Source organism: Procambarus clarkii, chromosome 18, assembly GCF_040958095.1.
Source record: "Procambarus clarkii isolate CNS0578487 chromosome 18, FALCON_Pclarkii_2.0, whole genome shotgun sequence".
Taxonomy (NCBI): domain Eukaryota; kingdom Metazoa; phylum Arthropoda; class Malacostraca; order Decapoda; family Cambaridae; genus Procambarus; species Procambarus clarkii.
In genome coordinates, this window is record NC_091167.1 from 33,741,146 (window position 1) to 33,761,111 (window position 19,966).

The following is a 19,966-nucleotide window of genomic DNA, read 5'->3' on the forward strand; positions in this document are numbered from 1 at the left end:
GTGTGTATTCAGCTAGTTGTGCTTGCGGGGGGTTGAGCTCTGCTCTTTCGGCCCGCCTCTCAACTGTCAATCAATCAACTGTTACTAAGTATTTTTCACACTCACACACCCCAGGAAGCAGCCCGTGACAGCTGTCTAACTCCCAGGTACCTATTTACTGCTAGGTAACAGGGCAGCCCTATTCTTCGAATATGGGGAGGTAAATATAACGGCACAAGTAAGTGTAATTATGTACTATTCCTTGCAGTCAAGAATTGTACTTATAACACTTAGTATTATACCGTACTGTCAATATTGAGGATGCAACAGGGACATCAGGGTGAAAGAAACTCTGCCCATTTGTTTCTGCTGGCCCCAGGAATCAAGCCCCAGTCCACATGACTACGTATCAAGCGTGCTGTCCACACAGCCACCGGCCCCTCGGGGTATGTGTGTGTTTATGTGTGTACTCACCTAGTTGTACTCACCTAGTTGTGTTTGCGGGGGTTGAGCTCTGGCTCTTTGGTCCCGCCTCTAAACCGTCAATCAACAGGTGTACAGATTCCTGAGCCTACTGGGCTCTATCATATCTACACTTGAAACTGTGTATGGAGTCAGCCTCCACCACATCACTTCCTAATGCATTCCATTTGTCAACCACTCTGACACTAAAAAATTTCTTTCTAATATCTTTGTGGCTCATTTGGGCATAATGATACGCCCAACGTGGGGCTCGAACCCACGACCCCGAGATTAAGAGTCTCGTGCTCTACCGACTGAGCTAGCCGGGCTTGTGTGCATGTGTGTGTGTGTGTGTGTGTGTGTGTGTGTGTGTGTGTGTGTGTATGTGTGTGTGTGTGTGTATGTGTGTGTGTGTGTGTGTGTGTGTGTGTGTGTGTGTGTGTGTGTGTGTGTGTGTGTGTGTGTGTGTGTGTGTGTGTGTGTGTGCATGTGTGTGTGTGTGTGTGTGTGTGTGTGTGTGTGTGTGTGTGTGTGTGTGTGTGTGTGTGTGTGTATGTGTGTGTGTGTGTGTGTGTGTGTGTGTGTGTGTGTGTGTGTGTGTATGTGTGTGTGTGTGTGTGTGTGTGTGTGTGTGTGTGTGTGTGTATGTGTGTGTGTATGTGTGTGTGTGTGTGTGTGTGTGTGTGTGTGTGTGTGTGTGTATGTGTGTGTGTATGTGTGTGTGCTCACCTAGTTGTGTCTGCAGGATCGAGCATTGACTCTTGGATCCCGCCTTTCGAGCATCGGTTGTTTACAGCAATGACTCCTGTCCTATTTCCCTATCATACCTGGTTTTAAAATTATGAATAGTATTTGCTTCCACAACCTGTTCCTGAAGTGCATTCCATTTCCCCACTACTCTCACGCTAAAAGAAAACTTCCTAACATCTCTGTGACTCATCTGAGTTTCAAGCTTCCATCCATGTCCTCTCGTTCTGTTACTATTCCGTGTGAACATTTCGTCTATGTCCACTCTGTCAATTCCTCTGAGTATCTTATACGTTCCTATCATGTCCCCCCTCTCCCTTCTTCTTTCTAGTGTCGTAAGGCACAATTCCCTCAGGCGCTCTTCATACCCCATCCCTCGTAGCTCTGGGACGAGTCTCGTTGCAAACCTCTGAACCTTTTCCAGTTTCATTATATGTTTCTTCAGATGGGGACTCCATGATGAGGCGGCATACTCTAAGACTGGCCTTACGTAGGCAGTGTAAAGCGCCCTAAATGCCTCCTTACTTAGGTTTCTGAATGATGTTCTAACTTTTGCCAGTGTAGAGTACGCTGCTGTCGTTATCCTATTAATATGTGCCTCAGGAGATAGATTAGGTGTTACGTCCACCCCCAGGTCTCTTTCACGCGTCGTTACAGGTAGGCTGTTCCCCTTCATTGTGTACTGTCCCTTTGGTCTCCTATCTCCTAGTCCCATTTCCATAACTTTACATTTGCTCGTGTTGAATTCTAGTAGCCATTTCTCTGACCATCTCTGCAATCTGTTCAGGTCCTCTTGGAGGATCCTGCAATCCTCATCTGTCACAACTCTTCTCATCAACTTTGCATCATCCGCAAACATCGACATGTAGGACTCTACGCCTGTAAACATGTCGTTAACATATACAAGAAATAGAATTGGTCCCAGCACCGATCCTTGTGGTACTCCACTTGTTACTGTTCGCCAGTCCGACTTCTCGCCCCTTACCGTAATTCTTTGGCTCCTTCCTGTTAGGTAGTTCCTTATCCATTCTAGGACCTTTCCCCCCACCCCCGCCTGCCTCTCGAGCTTGAACAGCAGTCTCATGTGCGGTACTGTATCAAAGGCTTTTTGGCAGTCCAGAAATATGCAGTCTGCCCAACCATCTCTGTCCTGTCTTATCCTCGTTATTTTATCATAGAATTCCAGAAGGTTTGTTAGGCACGATTTCCCTGTCCAGAACCCATGTTGATGTTTGTTCACAAACCTAATGTTCTCCAGGTGTGCAACCAGTCGCAGCCTAATTATTCTTTCCAGTATTTTACAGGGGATGCTTGTCAGTGATACAGGTCTGTAGTTAAGTGCCTCCTCCCTATCTCCTTTCTTGAAGATCGGCACGACATTTGCCTTCTTCCAGCAACTGGGCAATTCTCCTGACATAAGTGACTCATTAAAGATCATTGCCAGAGGCACGCTGAGGGCCTGTGCTGCTTCTTTTAGTATCCACGGTGATACTTTGTCTGGTCCAACTGCTTTAGTTGCATCTAGAGTTGTCAACTGTTTCATTACCTCCTCTGCTGTCACCTCTATATCTGATAGTCTTTCATCTAGGGTAACCCCTTCCAACAATGGGAGCTGCTCAGGCTCGGTAGTGAACACTCCATGGAAACTGGCATTCAGTGCCTCGCAGATTTCCTTGTCACTTTCAGTATATGCCCCCTCTGTCTTCCTTAGTCTTGTCACTTGGTCGTTCACCGACATTTTTCTTCTTATATGACTGTGTAGTAACTTGGGTTGTTTTTTCGCTTTGATTGCAATATCGTTCTCATAGTCCCTTTCCGATGTTCGTCTTATGTTAATGTAATCGTTCCTAGCTCTGTTGTATCTGCTTCTGTTGTCCTCTGTTCTTTGTCTTCTGTACTTCCTCCACTCCCGTCTGCTGGCCATTTTTGCTTCCTGACACTGTCTATTAAACCATGGGTTATTATATTCCTTCTTATTTTTTCCCTTTACCGTTGGTATAAATCTCTCTTCGGCCTCCTGGCATTTCTGTATGACTAGGTCCATCATATCTTGGACTGTTTTTCCTCTAATTTCTTCCTCCCACTGCACTTCACCCAGATAGTCCCTTATCCTCATATAGTCCCCTTTCCTGTAGTCAGCTCTCCTTTCCCAGATCTCTTGTCCCATGGTCATAAGTTTGAATTCCATCATGTAGTCAAAGACTAGGACACAATGGTCACTGGCCCCTAGAGGTATTTCATGCTCTAAATTCTCGATATCTTCTACGTTCTGGGTGAAAATCAGGTCTAATAGGCTCGGTGCATCTCCTCCTCTTTCCCTTGTGTCTTCCTTCACATGTTGTGTCAGGAAATTCCTGTCTATAACATCTACTAATTTTGCTCCCCACGTTTCGTCCCCTCCATGGGGATTCCTTGATTCCCAATTTATCTCTCCATGATTTAGGTCCCCCATGATCAGCAGCTTCGCTCTCATTCTGTGGGCTAGTGTTGCTGCCTTCTGCAGTTCATCTATACATGCTTTGTTGTTGTCATCATACTCCTGCCTGGGTCTTCTACTGTTTGGTGGGGGATTGTAGATTACCAGGATCACAATCTTCCTCCCATCTACTGTCAGAGTTCCATGTATGAAGCTTGTGCACTCATTGGTAACTCGATTTCCCAGGTCTTCAAACTTCCATTTCCGCTTTATTAGGAGTGCTACTCCCCCTCCCTGTCTCTGTGTCCTCTCTTTTCGTATCACCTGGTACCCTTCCGGAAAGATTGCATCTGAGATCATGTCATTAATTTTAGTTTCCACAATTGCAACTGTGTCAGGATCTGCTTCACTCACTCTTTCTTTTATCTCTTCTGCTTTATTAGATACCCCATCAGCATTGGTGTACCAAACCTTGAGATTCTTCATGGAAACTCTTGTACCAGAGTTCTCCCTTTCTCTGGGGGTCTGGGGGGATCTGGGGGATGTCTGGGGGGTGACTGGGGGCAGAGGGGATCTGGGGGATCTGGGGGGTGTCTGGGGGATGACTGGGGGCGGGGAGGGTCCGGGGGATGTCCGGGGGGATCCGGGGGGTGTCTGGGGGGGTCCGGGGGGTGTATGGGGGGTGAAAGAGTTCAGGAGGGGGGTGTTCAGAAAGAGTGCTTGGGGGGCTACTGGGGGCTGGGCTTCTAGGAAGGTAGGTAGGAGGGTCTGGGGTAGGGCCTGGGTAGGTAGGTCTGGAGTAGGAAGGGCATACTGGGTCTGAAGATTGGGGAGGGCATAGAGGGGTTGGGAGATAGCGTAAGGTTGGGAGACAGATAGAGGTTGAGAGGTTGGGAGGGGGAAGGATAGAGGGGGTGGGGGGGACCTCCCACCTCCCTCGCAAGGGTGGGGGGTCACATGGAAGGAGAGGGGATGAGGAGGGGTGAGGGCTGGGTAGGCTTTGGGTGTTGAGAGGATGAGGTCTGGGTGGGTTCTTGGGGTTGAGGGGATGAGGTCTGGATGGGTTTTGGGGGTTGAGGGGATGAGAGCTGGGTGGGTTTTGGGGGTTGAGGGGATGAGGGCTGGACGGGTTTTGGGGGCTGAGGTGATGAGGGGGTCCTTGGAATGTGTGTGTGTGTGTATGTGTGTGTGTGTGTGTGTGTGTGTGTGTGTGTGTGTGTGTGTGTGTGTGTGTGTGTGTGTGTGTGTGTATGTGTGTGTGTGTGTGTGTGTGTGTGTGTGTGTGTGTGTGTGTGTGTATGTGTGTGTGTATGTGTGTGTGTGTGTGTGTGTGTGTGTGTGTGTGTGTGTGTGTGTGTGTGTGTGTGTGTGTGTGTGTGTGTGTGTGTGTGTGTGTGTGTGTGTGTGTGTGTGTGTGTGTGTGTGTGTGTGTGTGTGTGTGTGTGTGCATGTGTGTGCGCGCGTGTGTGAACAAAGCGCCACAAGACGTGAATTATCGCCTTATTTCATCTTCTGCGTCTTTTCATTAATATTCGATAGTTAAACACTTTTCTCGTGTCTGCAGCTCCAGCAGGTAAATTATCCCACACGGGGAAACAGTCCTTGACGTTTCCTCTGTTACTATAGTTTCCAACGTATTCTCTCTCGTGTATGTATGGCATAAGCCGTCCAGGAACGCGTGTTCGATCCCGTTTAATTAATCTCTATTTTTCCTCATTGATATACTATGTTATTGTGATTTCAATGTTAGTACAACTTATGAATTGTCGTTATTGGATATTTCATAGATATCACGATCTTGTAGGGATCTTAATGCTATTGGCTTCAGTTTCTGATATTCATGAAATATTCGTTTTGGGAGGATTTGACTCACGGTGCCCTGTACTTGATTCACAGATGTAATGACCTTCTGTGAAGCTGTCTTTATACTAGTGTACAACTCCCCACTTGACAAGTTTGTATAGAGTTGGCAGGTAAGCCGACGAGGAGTCACAATAACGTGGCTGAAATATGTTGACCAAACCACACACTAGAAAGTGAAGGGACGACGACGACGTTTCGGTCCGTCCTGGACCATTCTCGAGTCGATTGTGTCAAGTACAATATTGGCAGGTAATATTGTTATCCTTTTATTGAAAGCCAAAAACATTTCGCAAATCTTATATTATATCCCGGGATGATGTTATACAAGTTTACTTCCCGTTCTGGTTAGTCATTATAAATGTTATCATTACATTTCTTTTCATCTATCTTAAGTGATTATCTCCCCTACTTGACCCTGGTGTACCATGTCCTTCTAATCTGTCAGGACTAGACCTGGACCAGCGTCTCCTCGGGTACTGGGCTCTCTCTCTCTCTCTCTCACTCCTTTGGGGAGACAGTCTTGCACGAGATCAAGAAATTCTCCCCCATTGTATTCGAGATGATAAGTCCTCCCAGTCGGTTTCCTGATTAAAATATCACGTGTGTGGCACTGGGAGGCTCCACACACAGACCTTGATATAGGCTTTGCAATTTTTGCTGCTGGTAAGGCTCATCTGTAGTCAACACACACACAACCAGTATTTGTGTATTTGGCACTACTAAATTATATATATATATAATCCCAGGGCTTCATTTTGTTCAGCAATGTACCACGCAGATTGTGAGTGCCTCCGAGTGCCTGCAGCCCTCTGGCCTGCCTGAAGGGAAGATGGTGTTATAGGAGAAAAGGCATCGCCCTGCTAACTCTCTAGATGCCCTCTCTCTCTCCGTTCCCCAGTGGTATCCGGATTCTCTGCATCTGCACATACGCTCTCTGGCGCTTTTGAATATTCATTGTAATCTGACTGGTATTGCGCGATAGAAGGGGGGGGGGGTGTAGGGCAGGCCGCGAGTTAATAACACCATTAGCAATAACGGCATGTCGATTACCTACAGGTAAAGTGTTGCCTGGAATTAATTTTGGGTCATCGGGAAGAGAACCACGTCCTGTGCTCCTCCCTCCCCCTCCTATCTTGACCCTTGACCTCTGAGAGCAGCTTCAGATGCTGATTAGCGTACTTGGCCGTGCCTCGTAACTACTACTTCTTGTCACTTAATTCTTTGTCTAAGTTTTCGTTACTGTCACAGTGGGAGCTCGAAGGGTATCAGAGTGTTTGCGCTTTCTCTCACTCCTTATCTTGCTGTTTGTTATGTGAATATCCGCTCGTTATCGTAGCCCATTATCTCTCTTTGCGCTATGAAATACAATTGGTTTGCTTAACCCAAAACGAAGAAGCCCAAACAACCCACCTAACCTATCGAAGCGAAGGCACAGAAAACGTCAGTATAATTTTGTTTTATTATTGTTTACTAATAAATCGATTGTTTAACGGGTCGGTGGACTGTACAAAATGCGTCGTGTTAGGTTGAGAGGACAAGTTGTGATGGGTGACACAGGAGCCACGGGGTGTCTGGGTGACACTGGGGCCACGGGGTGTCTGGGTGACACTTGGGCCACGGGGTGTCTGGGTGACACTTGGGCCATGGGGTGTCTGGGTGACACTGGGGCCACGGGGTGTCTGGGTGACACTGGAGCCACGGGGTGTCTGGGTGACACTGGGGCCACGGGGTGTCTGGGTGACACTTGGGCCATGGGGTGTCTGGGTGACACTGGAGCCACGGGGTGTCTGGGTGACACTGGAGCCACAACAACAACATTTTCGAAACAAATTTGGTGCTCAGGAATTTATCAAAAATCAGTTGTGTGATTTCTTCGCGATGGACTGCAATCATGATAACCAATTTTGGTTATCATGATAATGTTTAAAGTAAGTAACCCCTGAACACTGCTTCAGATTTCAATATTCCTTCGTGGTGGACTGTAAGCCGTCCATAAGATTCATCTACACACGAAAAATTATCCCTCAGAACAGAATTATATTGTAACAATTACTTCTAGAGAAAGAAATAACGGCGTCTTATCAACGCCGATAAAGGAGGAGACCCGGAAAATGGAGAAATCTTTCTGGTGGTAATTAAAGTCAGTAAATATATCGTGAAACTCATTCCTGAACTTGAAAATCTTGCTGCATTACTGTGGGATGTCTGCATAACGTTCAGTTATGTCTTGCGGGGGATATCAAGGCTGGACAGTACAAGGGATGACCCTCTGGAAGTTGCCTTTCAAAAAACTGTAATTTCATCTGAAAAATACGAATACAGCTATAAATCATTTATATATAATTTATTGCGCCCTTGCATCGTTGTGACATTTGCGTATTCTGTAATGCCAGATCTCGATTCCGTTTATTATCTTAAAGTTCATGCATAGCCTAACCATCGATCATCAGTGTGATATGACATACTGCGAGGGTTTGAATTTTTCTCCTCAAAAAGCAGTTCGTATTTCTATCGTTAAGGGCTCGTGCTCGTATATGTTCAATGAATGACAATATCCATGACATTATCCATAATTAATGTGTACATCATTTCTCTCTGAATAATGTAATAGACATTGCAAAAGTTTAGTTTTTTTTATTCAGTATTTTTTCCTTGAATTTATTAACCGCATTGACTTTTGTAATCATCATTTGCGACGTTAAATCTACAGCCAGACTCATAACTTTTCTCAATCAACTAGTAATTTGTCCATGATTAATACAAAAATAACGAAGATAAAATTATATGTTATTTTTCCATTTATTATCAACTTCAGAAACTGTGCTGTTACCTGTACACCTTCATCAACACCACTTATACAAATATTAAACTGTGCTGTTGAATCAGTTACAAGTACTCTCATAAACTGCAAAATATAATTCTGTAAAAAGTTTTTCTTTTGCTTGGATCAGAGTGTTAATATTCTCAGTAATTCTGTATTTCTTGTATTTCCTGTGAGGCTTATGTTGACAAAACTCTGCCCCCGTTTCTCCGGGCAAATAAACATTGAAGCCATCGACATGCAGTTTTACATAGAGTTCCCTTCGGTAAATGCTGCAAAGACACAGCTTTGTCATGTCTTACTGCAGTCTTAATAACTTGAAGAAAGCTTTTAATTACCGACAGCTGCTTTTTTAATTGACTGCTCAAACTCACTAACTTTATCATGGTCTTTGTCACTCATATATTTATCATACTTATGGGCGACGTTAGCTTCATAGTGCCCACGAGCATTGTATTTTGTTCAGCTAGAGCCAAATCTTGTTTTCTAACCTAACATGTTAGTTTTCTGTTTCAATAATAAAAGAAACAAGGTTTTCCGCTTTCCTGCACAACAAGATGCTTGTCGTAAATTGTTAATTTTTGGCTATCATGATAATGTTTTAAAGTAAATGATCCTGAACACTGCAGGCGATGAGTCACAATAACGTGGCTGAAGTATGTTGACCAGACCACACACTAAAAAGTGAAGGGACGACGACGTTTCGGTCCGTCCTGGACCATTCTCAAGTCGATTGTGTCATTCTCAATCGACTTGAGAATGGTCCAGGACGGACCGAAACGTCGTCGTCCCTTCAATTTCTAGTGTGTGGTCTGGTCAACATCCTGAACACTGCTTCAAATTTCAATATTCCTTCGTAAAGGACTGCAAGCCGCTGCTTCTTTCTAATTAAAGCTTGGAAATAAAAAGACGATTATAACGTCACTTATAAGAAAAAAAAGACAATCATTACCGCGCTGAGAAACAAAAAGAGAATCACAACGGCCCTTGGAAACAAAAGACGATCTAAACGTAGTTTGGAAACAAAAAAAAGCTCTTAACGGCACTTCGAAACAAAAGGCGATCTTAACGGTTTCGACTCTGCATAATGCACCTTACAAATATTCCCTCGGCACGTCCTCCTCTCTTGTGGGGGTGAACAAAATGGATGGTACGAGCTCCCAATACTAAATGTTCGGCCCAGGAAGGTGGGCGCAGCGGCCTGGCCTCGCCGCGCTCTCCCGCGCCTCGAGCATATTAATACTAGAGGAAGCACAGCTGTATTTTGGTACAGCGGACTTTGACGTGTACACACACACACACTCTCTCTCTCTCTTTCTCTCTCTCTCTCTCTCTCTCTCTCTCTCTCTCTCTCTCTCTCTCTCTCTCTCTCTCTCTCTCTCTCTCTCTCTCTCTCTCTCTCTCTCTCACACAGCTGGTCACGTGACTGAGGGCACGAGAGTGGAAGCTATGGGAACTAAACATAGTTTTAGAAATTATAAATACCTTATAAGTGTACACACAATTTTAATAAATTTTATATTTAGAATAACACTGACAATAAAATCAGAATTAGTAATACGTGTTCAATGAAATCACTGAGTGACTGGGATGCGTCAATGAGGAAATTTTGATGCCATACAATGAGGCTATATAGTAATGCATACTAGTAATGCATACTAGTAATGCATACTAGTAATACATGCTAGTAATGCATGCTTTTCAAAGGCAGACTTAATGATACTGAGGAATAACATGGATGAAATGAATATTGTATTCTCTCTTACAGACATATTTACATAACAATTTAATTTAGAGGCACAATATATGCATAAATAATATATATATATATATATATATATATATATATATATATATATATATATATATATATATATATATATATATATATATATATATGTATATATATATATATATATATATATATATATAATATAGTTGTTTCTATGTTGCCCAGGATCTTATCAAGACACAAACGAGCAAGACTTAGAACACTGAAACAAGACGAACATGTCTTAGGCAGAACATTCAAACATAATTAAGTCTTTAGTTGAACACTGAGGTATAACGATCAAAGTCTTAAGTAAAACACTGAGTTAATGTTCGCAACTGTTAAACAACTTCATGGATACACCTACAATTAAAGGTCATTAAATACCAAACATTATCCTATAGCACAATGGTCTACGTCCTCGAATCACAACCAAGGTACCCGGGTTCAGTCCCTGAGAAGGACAAGCCATATTTCCTCTCACCTGATGCACCTGTCCCCCTCGCAGTAAACCGGTAACTAGGGATTCATGAAACTGTTGTGGGGTTGCATCCTTGGGGGAAAGTCAGGCGTATGACCGAAAGGGAGGACATTGATAAGCGTAAGTATACCGGCTTCCTGTCCCGGACTACGGGAATTTCACTTCTTTAACTGTGAAAAGTGGGAGGAACCTATTCAACATGCATTTCGGGGCTCTCAAGAGTGCTACTTTGATGTCGAGTAATGCCATCGTTCTGCTTACAGTCAAGGAGTCAAGGGGGTACCTAGTACGTGATTACGCTTCAATACATGTAGTCGTGCTCCCTCTGGTGTGTGTATGTTGGAAGGCTGGTAGGCTTGCTGGCGAGTCCAAAGCCACACACAAAGCCACTCTTGCACGGGCGTCAACACCATTGTGTAGTGGGTGGCCTGTAAAGGATTTTATACAATTGTCTGCGCTATATTAATAAGACCCTAAAAACGATTTTAATGAGTCCAGCACTTCTCATTCAGTCATTCGTTCATTCATTCATTCATTCTGTCGCTTTCTGCGAGGTGTAGGAAGCAAAAACCAAAAGAGAGAGAGAGAGAGAGAGAGAGAGAGAGAGAGAGAGAGAGAGAGAGAGAGAGAGAGAGAGAGAGAGAGAGAGAGAGAGAGAGAGAGAGAGAGAGAGAGAGAGAGACAGAGAGACAGAGAAGGGGGAGTAGGAGAGAGGCCGCCACACCCCTCAATACCAACAGAGTGGCAGAAATGTTGCAACATCTCGAGGGAAAAACTTGGTTTCGTCAGTTGAGAACGAATTGTACCTAGACGGACCTTCAGCTGGTGTAGACGAGGCAGAGCTCGCTTCCCCCCTACTGATGGAGGTGTTACCGGATACAGCTCGTGGGGGCAGTACAGGTGGGGATAGGGGAGAGGGGAAGGGGTTGGGGTTGAGGGGTAACCTCTACCGAGGCTCTTGGTGAGGTTGGGGGGGGGGGGTAAAACTTCACTGTGAAGGAAGTTTGCCAGTTGAAAAGGTTTCACTGTTGGCTAACAGGTTCAAGAAGGTCAGGGTACTCCTACAGATGTTCAGGAAGGTCAGGGGTACTACTACAGATGTTCAGGAAGGTTAGGGTACTACTACAGATGTTCAGGAAGGTTAGGGTACTACTACAGGTGTTCAGGAAGGTCAGGGGTACTACTACAGGTGTTCAGGAAGGTTAGGGTACTACTACAGATGTTCAGGAAGGTCAGGGTACTACTACAGGTGTTCAGGAAGGTTAGGGTACTACTACAGATGTTCAGGAAGGTCAGGGGTACTACTACAGGTATTCAGGAAGGTCAGGGGTACTACTACAGGTGTTCAGGAAGGTCAGGGTACTACTACAGGTGTTCAGGAAGGTCAGGGGTACTACTACAGGTGTTCAGGAAGGTTAGGGTACTACTACAGATGTTCAGGAAGGTTAGGGTACTACTACAGATGTTCAGGAAGGTTAGGGTACTACTACAGGTGTTCAGGAAGGTGAGGGGTACTACTACAGGTGTTTAGGAAGGTTAGGGTACTACTACAGATGTTTAGGAAGGTTAGGGTACTACTACAGATGTTCAGGAAGGTCAGGGGTACTACTACAGATGTTCAGGAAGGTCAGGGTACTACTACAGGTGTTTAGGAAAGTTAGGGTACTACTACAGATGTTTAGGAAGGTTAGGGTACTACTACAGATGTTCAGGAAGGTCAGGGTACTACTACAGGTGTTTAGGAAGGTTAGGGTACTACTACAGATGTTCAGGAGGGTCAGGGTACTACTACAGGTGTTCAGGAAGGTTAGGGTACTACTACAGATGTTCAGGAAGGTCAGGGTACTACCACAGATGTTCAGGAAGGTCAGGGTACTACCACAGATGTTCAGGAAGGTCAGAGTACTACTACAGATGTTCAGGAAGGTCAGGGTACTACTACAGGTGTTCAGGAAGGTCAGGGTACTACTACAGGTGTTCAGGAAGGTTAGGGTACTACTACAGATGTTCAGGAAGGTCAGAGTACTACTACAGGTGTTCAGGAAGGTTAGGGTACTACTACAGGTGTTCATGAAGGTTAGGGTACTACTACAGATGTTCAGGAAGGTCAGAGTACTACTACAGGTGTTCAGGAAGGTCAGGGTAAGTCAACACAGATTCAAAGAGGGTGTTCCAGTTGAGTATTCTGGAAGGTATATCAAAATTCCCCATCCCCAGTCGACCTGTACATCTCGACCTGTCATACGAACCATCTCAACCTGTCATACGAACCATCTCGACCTGTCATACGAACCATCTCGACCTGTCATACGAACCATCTCGACCTGTCATACGAACCATCTCAACCTGTCATACGAACCATCTCGACCTGTCAAACGAACCATCTCGACCTGCCAAACGAACCATCTCGACCTGCCATACGAACCATTTCAGTCGACCTGCCATACGAAAGACCATCCCCGTCGTGATGTGTAGTGGCCTGTAAAGATACGAACCATCCCCGTCGACCTGCCATACGAACCATCCCAGTCGACCTGCTTGGTGAACCCTTCCAGTGGAGCAGACTTATGAACCAAGGAGCAGCTAACGTGGAGGCCATAGTGGGGTAGGTGGTGGGGTGGGGGTGTTGGAGGTTTGCTGAGGTCTGCCATTAGCAACAGTGTCTAGAATTCATTAGAAATGTCAGAGAGGCTGTTGCGAGGGCGTGACACTAGAAGGATGAATAATAATTCAACATTTGAGATGTGTGTGCGTGTGTGTGGTGGTGGTGGTGGTTGTGGTAGTCAATTGCGAGGTGATTCCTAACGCTAGCAAGAGCTTCAGAAGATTTGAATGGCCTTAAATGCGTAGTTAGCACACAGCTGACCTCAGTCGTGACCTGAGGTGTGACCTCTATTGGCCTTAGTACTGCCACTCTTTGTTTTCTTTTTTTTTTTGTCGATTCTCCTGCCCTTATGTGGGCTTCATCACCCCTCTGGAAGGTATCATCACTTTTCGGTGGGTTCCATCCCTCTCTGGTGGGTTCCATCCCTCTCTGGTGGGTTCTATCCCTCTCTGGTGGGTTCCATCCCTCTCTGGAAGGGTTCCATCACTCTCTGGTGGGTTCCATCCCTCTCTGGTGGGTTCCATCCCTCTCTGGTGGGTTCCATCCCTCTCTGGTGGGTTCCATCGCTCTCTGGTGGGTTCCATCACTCTCTGGTGGGCTCCATCGCTCTCTGGTGGGTTCCATCACTCGCTGAAGGATTACCCTTAAATTAAACTTCAATAGCGTTTTTGATTACGCAGATATGGTGGTCGAGGACCTTCCCATTACCATTTTTACCTGGCAAAGTGTTCTCTGGGGCACAGTGTCCTCTGGGGCACAGTGTCCTCTGGGGCACAGTGTCCTCTGGGGCACAGTGTCCTCTGGAGCACAGTGTCCTCTGGAGCACAGTGTCCTCTGGAGCACAGTGTCCTCCAGGGCACAGTGTCCTCTGGAGCACAGTATCCTCTCATCCCCAGTATCCTTTGGGGCACAATGTCCTCTGAGACACAAAAAGTTTTCACACTGAGATGCATCAATATATTTCACCGTGATGTGGAGGGATGAAATCCATAACTTCTTAAGGCGCGGCTCTGAACTTGTGGAGCGACATTACCGACTTTGAGTTACACGAACTCGGAGTTCTTAGACTTCGATGTATTATACATCGTGTGACCTAGAAGAGAGAGAGAGAGAGAGAGAGAGAGAGAGAGAGAGAGAGAGAGAGAGAGAGAGAGAGAGAGAGAGAGAGAGAGAGAGAGAGAGAGAGAGAGAGAGAGAGAGAGAGAGAGAAAATGAGAATATTAACGAGGCTATTAACGAGACCATATCACAATGGTCTCGTTTATAGCGACGAAATCGTCATTATAATCCTTTCCCATCACATGCAAAAATTTACTCTTGGAAAATTAAAAACAAAATCTTTGACCTGTGGCGTATATCGCTGCTCTTCTGTTTTTTCTTCACCACCTTCCTCGTCAAAAAATCCAACATGGACGTCGATGAGGGCTAACGACAGGCTCCCTCTCATAAATTGCAGCGGGTTAACGCTGCAACATCGATCAAATGAATGAGCCAGTTTTTTGTTTTTGTTTTTCTGCTTACAAAGTTGTCATCTTTAGCCTGTCGCGTTGTGTCGGACTCTCGCCGACACAGCTTCTCCCGACACCCGCAGCTATACATCCCGGTATTGTGTTTTTTACAACGCTCTTGAGTATAGATGTCGCCCCTCTCCGAATCTTTTTGTTCCCGTAATCAGTTGACACATTACAGAAAGGACTCATTCCCCGCTCCCCCCGGTCTCCTGGCGGGCTTGACAGATCTGACAGGCTTAACTTCCAAGCCCACCTAGCCCTCCTAACGGGCTTTGGACATGGCCGGACTTAATAGATCTAACAAGCCTGAAAAAGCAGGGTTCGCTATCGTCTAAAGTACTAGAAAGTCAAGGCTCGGGCAGTTCTCTGGCTGGGATCTTTTTTTATCGTTTCAAGCTTGAGAAATATTCTACGGGGAAACATGTGTTGCAAGCATCGACCCAGTTTATCGTTGACCCTGACAACACAATATGTTCCAGCCAGTTGATGGCTGGAGCTGTTGTGAGAGCGGAAAGTTTGTTTGGCATACAAGCAGAGCCGAGGTCTCTATATGACAGCTAGGAAAAGGACTTTTCCGTCACCATTGTCAGTAAAAAGGGAAACATGGATGCTGACCCCTAGTGTTCAAAACATTATATTAGTAATGCTCCACAAGGTTGATTTTAAGTTGAAAAAACAAAACAAATCAACATTGCGACATGCGAGAAAGATTGCTCCAATGCAGCGGCATCAAGTTTGCTAATATAACATAACTGACGAAGCACAAGTCCAGACGTGAATGAGTGATACTTAATGCTCTATACTGTGACATTTTTTTCCTTCTATTTCCGCTGGTAGGAAAGGGGGGGGGGGAAAGAAGGGGAAAATACATACGGTAATGAATGTTAACCCTACGTTAATGCAGGTGTGTGTACACCCGTCTACAGGTGTGTACACCCGTCTGCAGGTGTGTACACCCGTCTGCAGGTGTGTACACCCGTCTGCAGGTGTGTACACCCGTCTGCAGGTGTGTACACCCGTCTGCAGGTGTGTACACCCGTCTGCAGGTGTGTACACCCGTCTGCAGGTGTGTACATCCGTCTGCAGGTGTGTACACCCGTCTGCAGGTGTGTACACCCGTCTGCAGGTGTGTACACCCGTCTGCAGGTGTGTACACCAGTCTGCAGGTGTGTACACCCGTCTGCAGGTGTGTACACCCGTCTGCAGGTGTGTACACCCGTCTGCAGGTGTGTACACCAGTCTGCAGGTGTGTACACCCGTCTACAGGTGTGTACACCCGTCTGCAGGTGTGTACACCCGTCTGCAGGTGTGTACACCAGTCTGCAGGTGTGTACACCCGTCTGCAGGTGTGTACACCCGTCTGCAGGTGTGTACACCCGTCTGCAGGTGTGTACACCCGTCTGCAGGTGTGTACACCCGTCTGCAGGTGTGTACACCCTTCTGCAGTTGTGTACACCCGTCTACAGGTGTGTACACCCGTCTGCAGTTGTGTACACCCGTCTACAGGTGTGTACACCCGTCTGCAGGTGTGTACATCCGTCTGCAGGTGTGTACACCCGTCTGCAGGTGTGTACACCCGTCTGCAGGTGTGTACACCCGTCTGCAGGTGTGTACACCCGTCTGCAGGTGTGTACACCCGTCTGCAGTTAACCCACAAGAGTCGACCCTCGAACTAGTCAAGAGTCTCTTGTGTACATCTATCATGCCTCGAGTTGACGTTCTCTCTCCTGGTGTCCTAGCACGCTGTGGTGCCTAGAATTAACGTCGACTTAGTGGCAGCCTAGTATAAGCTCTCTGGCGAGATGCGCACGCATGGTAATTGGTGTGCTCCATGCGTAGTTTGTGCGTGGTGCATGGTAACGACCGCCTCAGTGCGTCGTGGCTCCCCACTCATACAAGGAAATGACATCTAAGCATTTCTTATGAAGTTATAAACCAAACATGTTTAGGGCAAGGTAAACTACAGGCTAAGGGAAGGTAAACTACAGGTTAAGGGAAGGTAAACTACAGGCTAAGGGAAGGTAAACTACAGGCTAAGGGAAGGTAAACTACAGGCTAAGGGAAGGTAAGCTACAGGCTAAGGGAAGGTAAACTACAGGCTAAGGGAAGGTAAGCTACAGGCTAAGGGAAGGTAAACTACAGGCTAAGGGAAGGTAAACTACAGGTTAAGGGAAGGTAAACTACAGGCTAAGGGAAGGTAAACTATAGGCTAAGGGAAGGTAAGCTACAGGCTAAGGGAAGGTAAACTACAGACTAAGGGAAGGTAAACTACAGGCCAATGGAAGGTAAACTACAGGTTAAGGGAAGGTAAACTACAGGCTAAGGGAAGGTAAACTACAGGCTAAGGGAAGGTAAACTACAGGCTAAGGGAAGGTAAACTACAGGCTAAGGGAAGGTAAACTACAGGCTAAGGGAAGGTAAACTAACCTCCCAGGAACACTCTGGTCAGTCTTCACTTGTATTGTGTTTTACCTGTTTTAGTTATTTTTTTCCATGAAGATTTTTCTTTCTGTGACACGCTTTAGGAGGCGAACTGTGCTGTTGTCTGCCTAGCAAGTTCTTCAGCGTCTGGAGCTCTTGACAGCTCTCCTCTACGTGTCTGGAGCTGGTGACAGCTCTCCTCTACGGGCCTGGAGCTCTTGACAGCTCTCCTCTACGTGTCTGGAGCTGGTGACAGCTCTCCTCTGCGGGCCTGGAGCTCTCGACAGCTCTCCTCTACGGGTCTGGAGCTCTTGACAGCTCTCCTCTACGGGTCTGGAGCTGGTGACAGCTCTCCTCTACGGGTCTGGAGCTCTTGAAGCTCTCTTCTACGGGTCTGGAGCTCTTGACAGCTCTCCTCCACGGTGTCAACGAAGCTGCTCAACATTCGTAGTTCAGTCCCCCATCCTCTCCTCCTTCCCATTCAGCTCTGGAATACACTCAGGTCCTAGCCTGGACTGCCCTGGTCCTGGATTACCTTCACTTACTGGAAATGTCTTCTCCATCTTCCCCCAGTCATTACTGAAACTTTCTTCAATCTTCCACTCTCTCTCTCTCTCTCTCTCTCTCTCTCTCTCTCTCTCTCTCTCTCTCTCTCTCTCTCTCTCTCTCTCTCTCTCTGCTCCTCCTCCTTACCGCCTCCAAGGTCCAGACCGGATAAATGTTGGGGGTTCATCCGGGTCGGCCACACCACGAGCCGAGGCGAGGGTCGAGGCTGATCCAGTTTTTGTGTTCCAGGGTGTGGCAAGAACAGCCCCACCTTCCCCTCCTCCTCCCGCCCTCTGTACATTGCTGAGTTACTCTGGGCGCGCAAGGCCGCAATAGCAGGACTATGGTAGATGTCGTCAGGTCTATGTTGCTTTTGTATTCGCTGTGAGAGTGAATGTGAGGAAACAGTCGGTCAGTCGGTGGTAATGAAGAGGGTAATAGGAAGTTCTCTAGATACTTTTTTAGCTGAATGGAAAGCAAATATTAATTGGAAGTTGCATTACTGTTCAACTGTGCAATAATATGAGAATTACCACCATGGGGGGAATATTGTGTGTGTGTTTTTATTTAACTGTTTTTACGTCGATTGACCTCTAGCTCCTGAGCCACGCTTGCTTTTGGCCGTCGGTTGTCTGATGCAATGTCTCCCGACTCCCACTTGTTTTGTTTGGTTTTCTTATGATAGTGAATGTAGTGAACCTTCATTTCCCTCTCCTTGAGACTACCCAAACACTTGGGCTGGACGGTAGAGCGAGGATCTCACTTCAGGCAGGTCGGCGTTCAATCCCCGACCATCCAAGTGGGTGGGCACCATTCCTTTTCCCTCTCCCCGTCCCATCCCAACGCCTTATCCTGACCCATTTCAAGTGCTATATTGTGGTAATGGCTTGGCGCGCTCTTCGAATGATAGTTCTCCCTTCTTGAGACTCATCTTACCCTTTGGCCCTTCGCTTAGGACTTTGTTCACACGGACTGTGGCTCATCTCTGGTTTAATTTCCATCTGTGAACTCTCGTTCCCGCTGTACCCATCTGTAACATGTGTGATATGTAACCATGTATGATCGTTCCGTTACTGCCGCTCCCCCCTGTAGCCACACCTGACTTCTTGTATATATTTGGTATGTATGCCATATGTATCCGACATTCACAAGGGAGACATCTCCCGTCATGCAGGGTGCATTCGCACCTCCACAGATCTCCAGTATCAGCTCCTGATACTGGTAATGGCTTAAAATGGCCACCACTTACGGGCTATTTATGCCCGTGCCACCTTTTGGGTGGCTTCATCTTCATCTTAACACATTCACAAGGGAGACATCTCCCGTCATGCAGGGTGCATTCGCACCTCCGCAGATCTCCAGTATCAGCTCTTGATACAGGTAATGGCTTAAAAGGGCCACCACTTACGGGCTATTCATGCCCGTGCCACCTTTTGGGTGGCTTAATCTTCATCAATCATCAATCAATCAATCAATTATCAACCACCATCTGGTCACCACTTGGTCCGGGAGACATCTCCCGTCACGCAGGGTGCAGTCGCACCTCCACAGATCTCCAGTATCATCTTTTGATACTGGTAATGGCTCGAAAGGGCCACCACTTACGGGCTATTCATGCCCGTGCCACCTCTTGGGTGGCTTAATCTTCATCAATCAATCAATCATATGTATCTTACGGGCTATTCACCATTTGGTCCGGGAGACATCTCCCGTCACGCTGGGTGCAGTCGCACCTCCACAGATCTCCAGTATCATCTATTGATACTGGTGATGGCTCAAAAGGGCCACCACTTACGAGCTATTCATGCCCGTGCCACCTTTTGGGTGGCTTCATCTTCATCTTAACACATTCACAAGGGAGACATCTCCCGTCATGCAGGGTGCATTCGCACCTCCACAGATCTTCAGTATCAGCTCTTGATACTGGTAATGGCTTAAAAGGGCCACCACTTACGGGCTATTCATGCCCGTGCCACCTTTTGGGTGACTTAATCTTCATCTTCTTCTTCATCTACGGGCTATTCATGCCCGTGCCACCTTTTGGGTGGCTTAATCTTCATTAATCATATGTGTCTGGGTTTGACAACCTGCTGTGTTAAGTCATGAGAACATTTTGGGAAAGCTGCCGTCATTTCTCAAATGTCACCTACGAAATATATATTAGCGAAGAGCTGCAATTTTTGTGATTATTTATATATATATTTTTTTTCAAAATGATGTCGCCAAGAGGTTCAGGCGAGTGATATCACTAGAGTGACTTCGCTAGACCGACAATTTATGTCTTCTGTTGTAATCGTTGCGTCTGTTGTATCATCCATCCAACTGTTGTATCATCCATCCAAC

At 46.3% G+C, this 19,966-nt stretch overlaps 1 protein-coding gene and 1 non-coding gene across 2 annotated transcripts in view; one reads left to right on the forward strand and one right to left on the reverse strand.

Moving 5' to 3' along the window:
* LOC123754409 (lysosomal proton-coupled steroid conjugate and bile acid symporter SLC46A3) overlaps window positions 1–19,966 on the forward strand; it is a 61,540-nt gene that overhangs the window by 20,644 nt on the left and 20,930 nt on the right. The window lies entirely within an intron of this gene.
* On the reverse strand, window positions 698–770 carry TRNAK-CUU (transfer RNA lysine (anticodon CUU)). The gene has a single exon. It is a non-coding gene; the product is annotated as a tRNA-Lys (tRNA).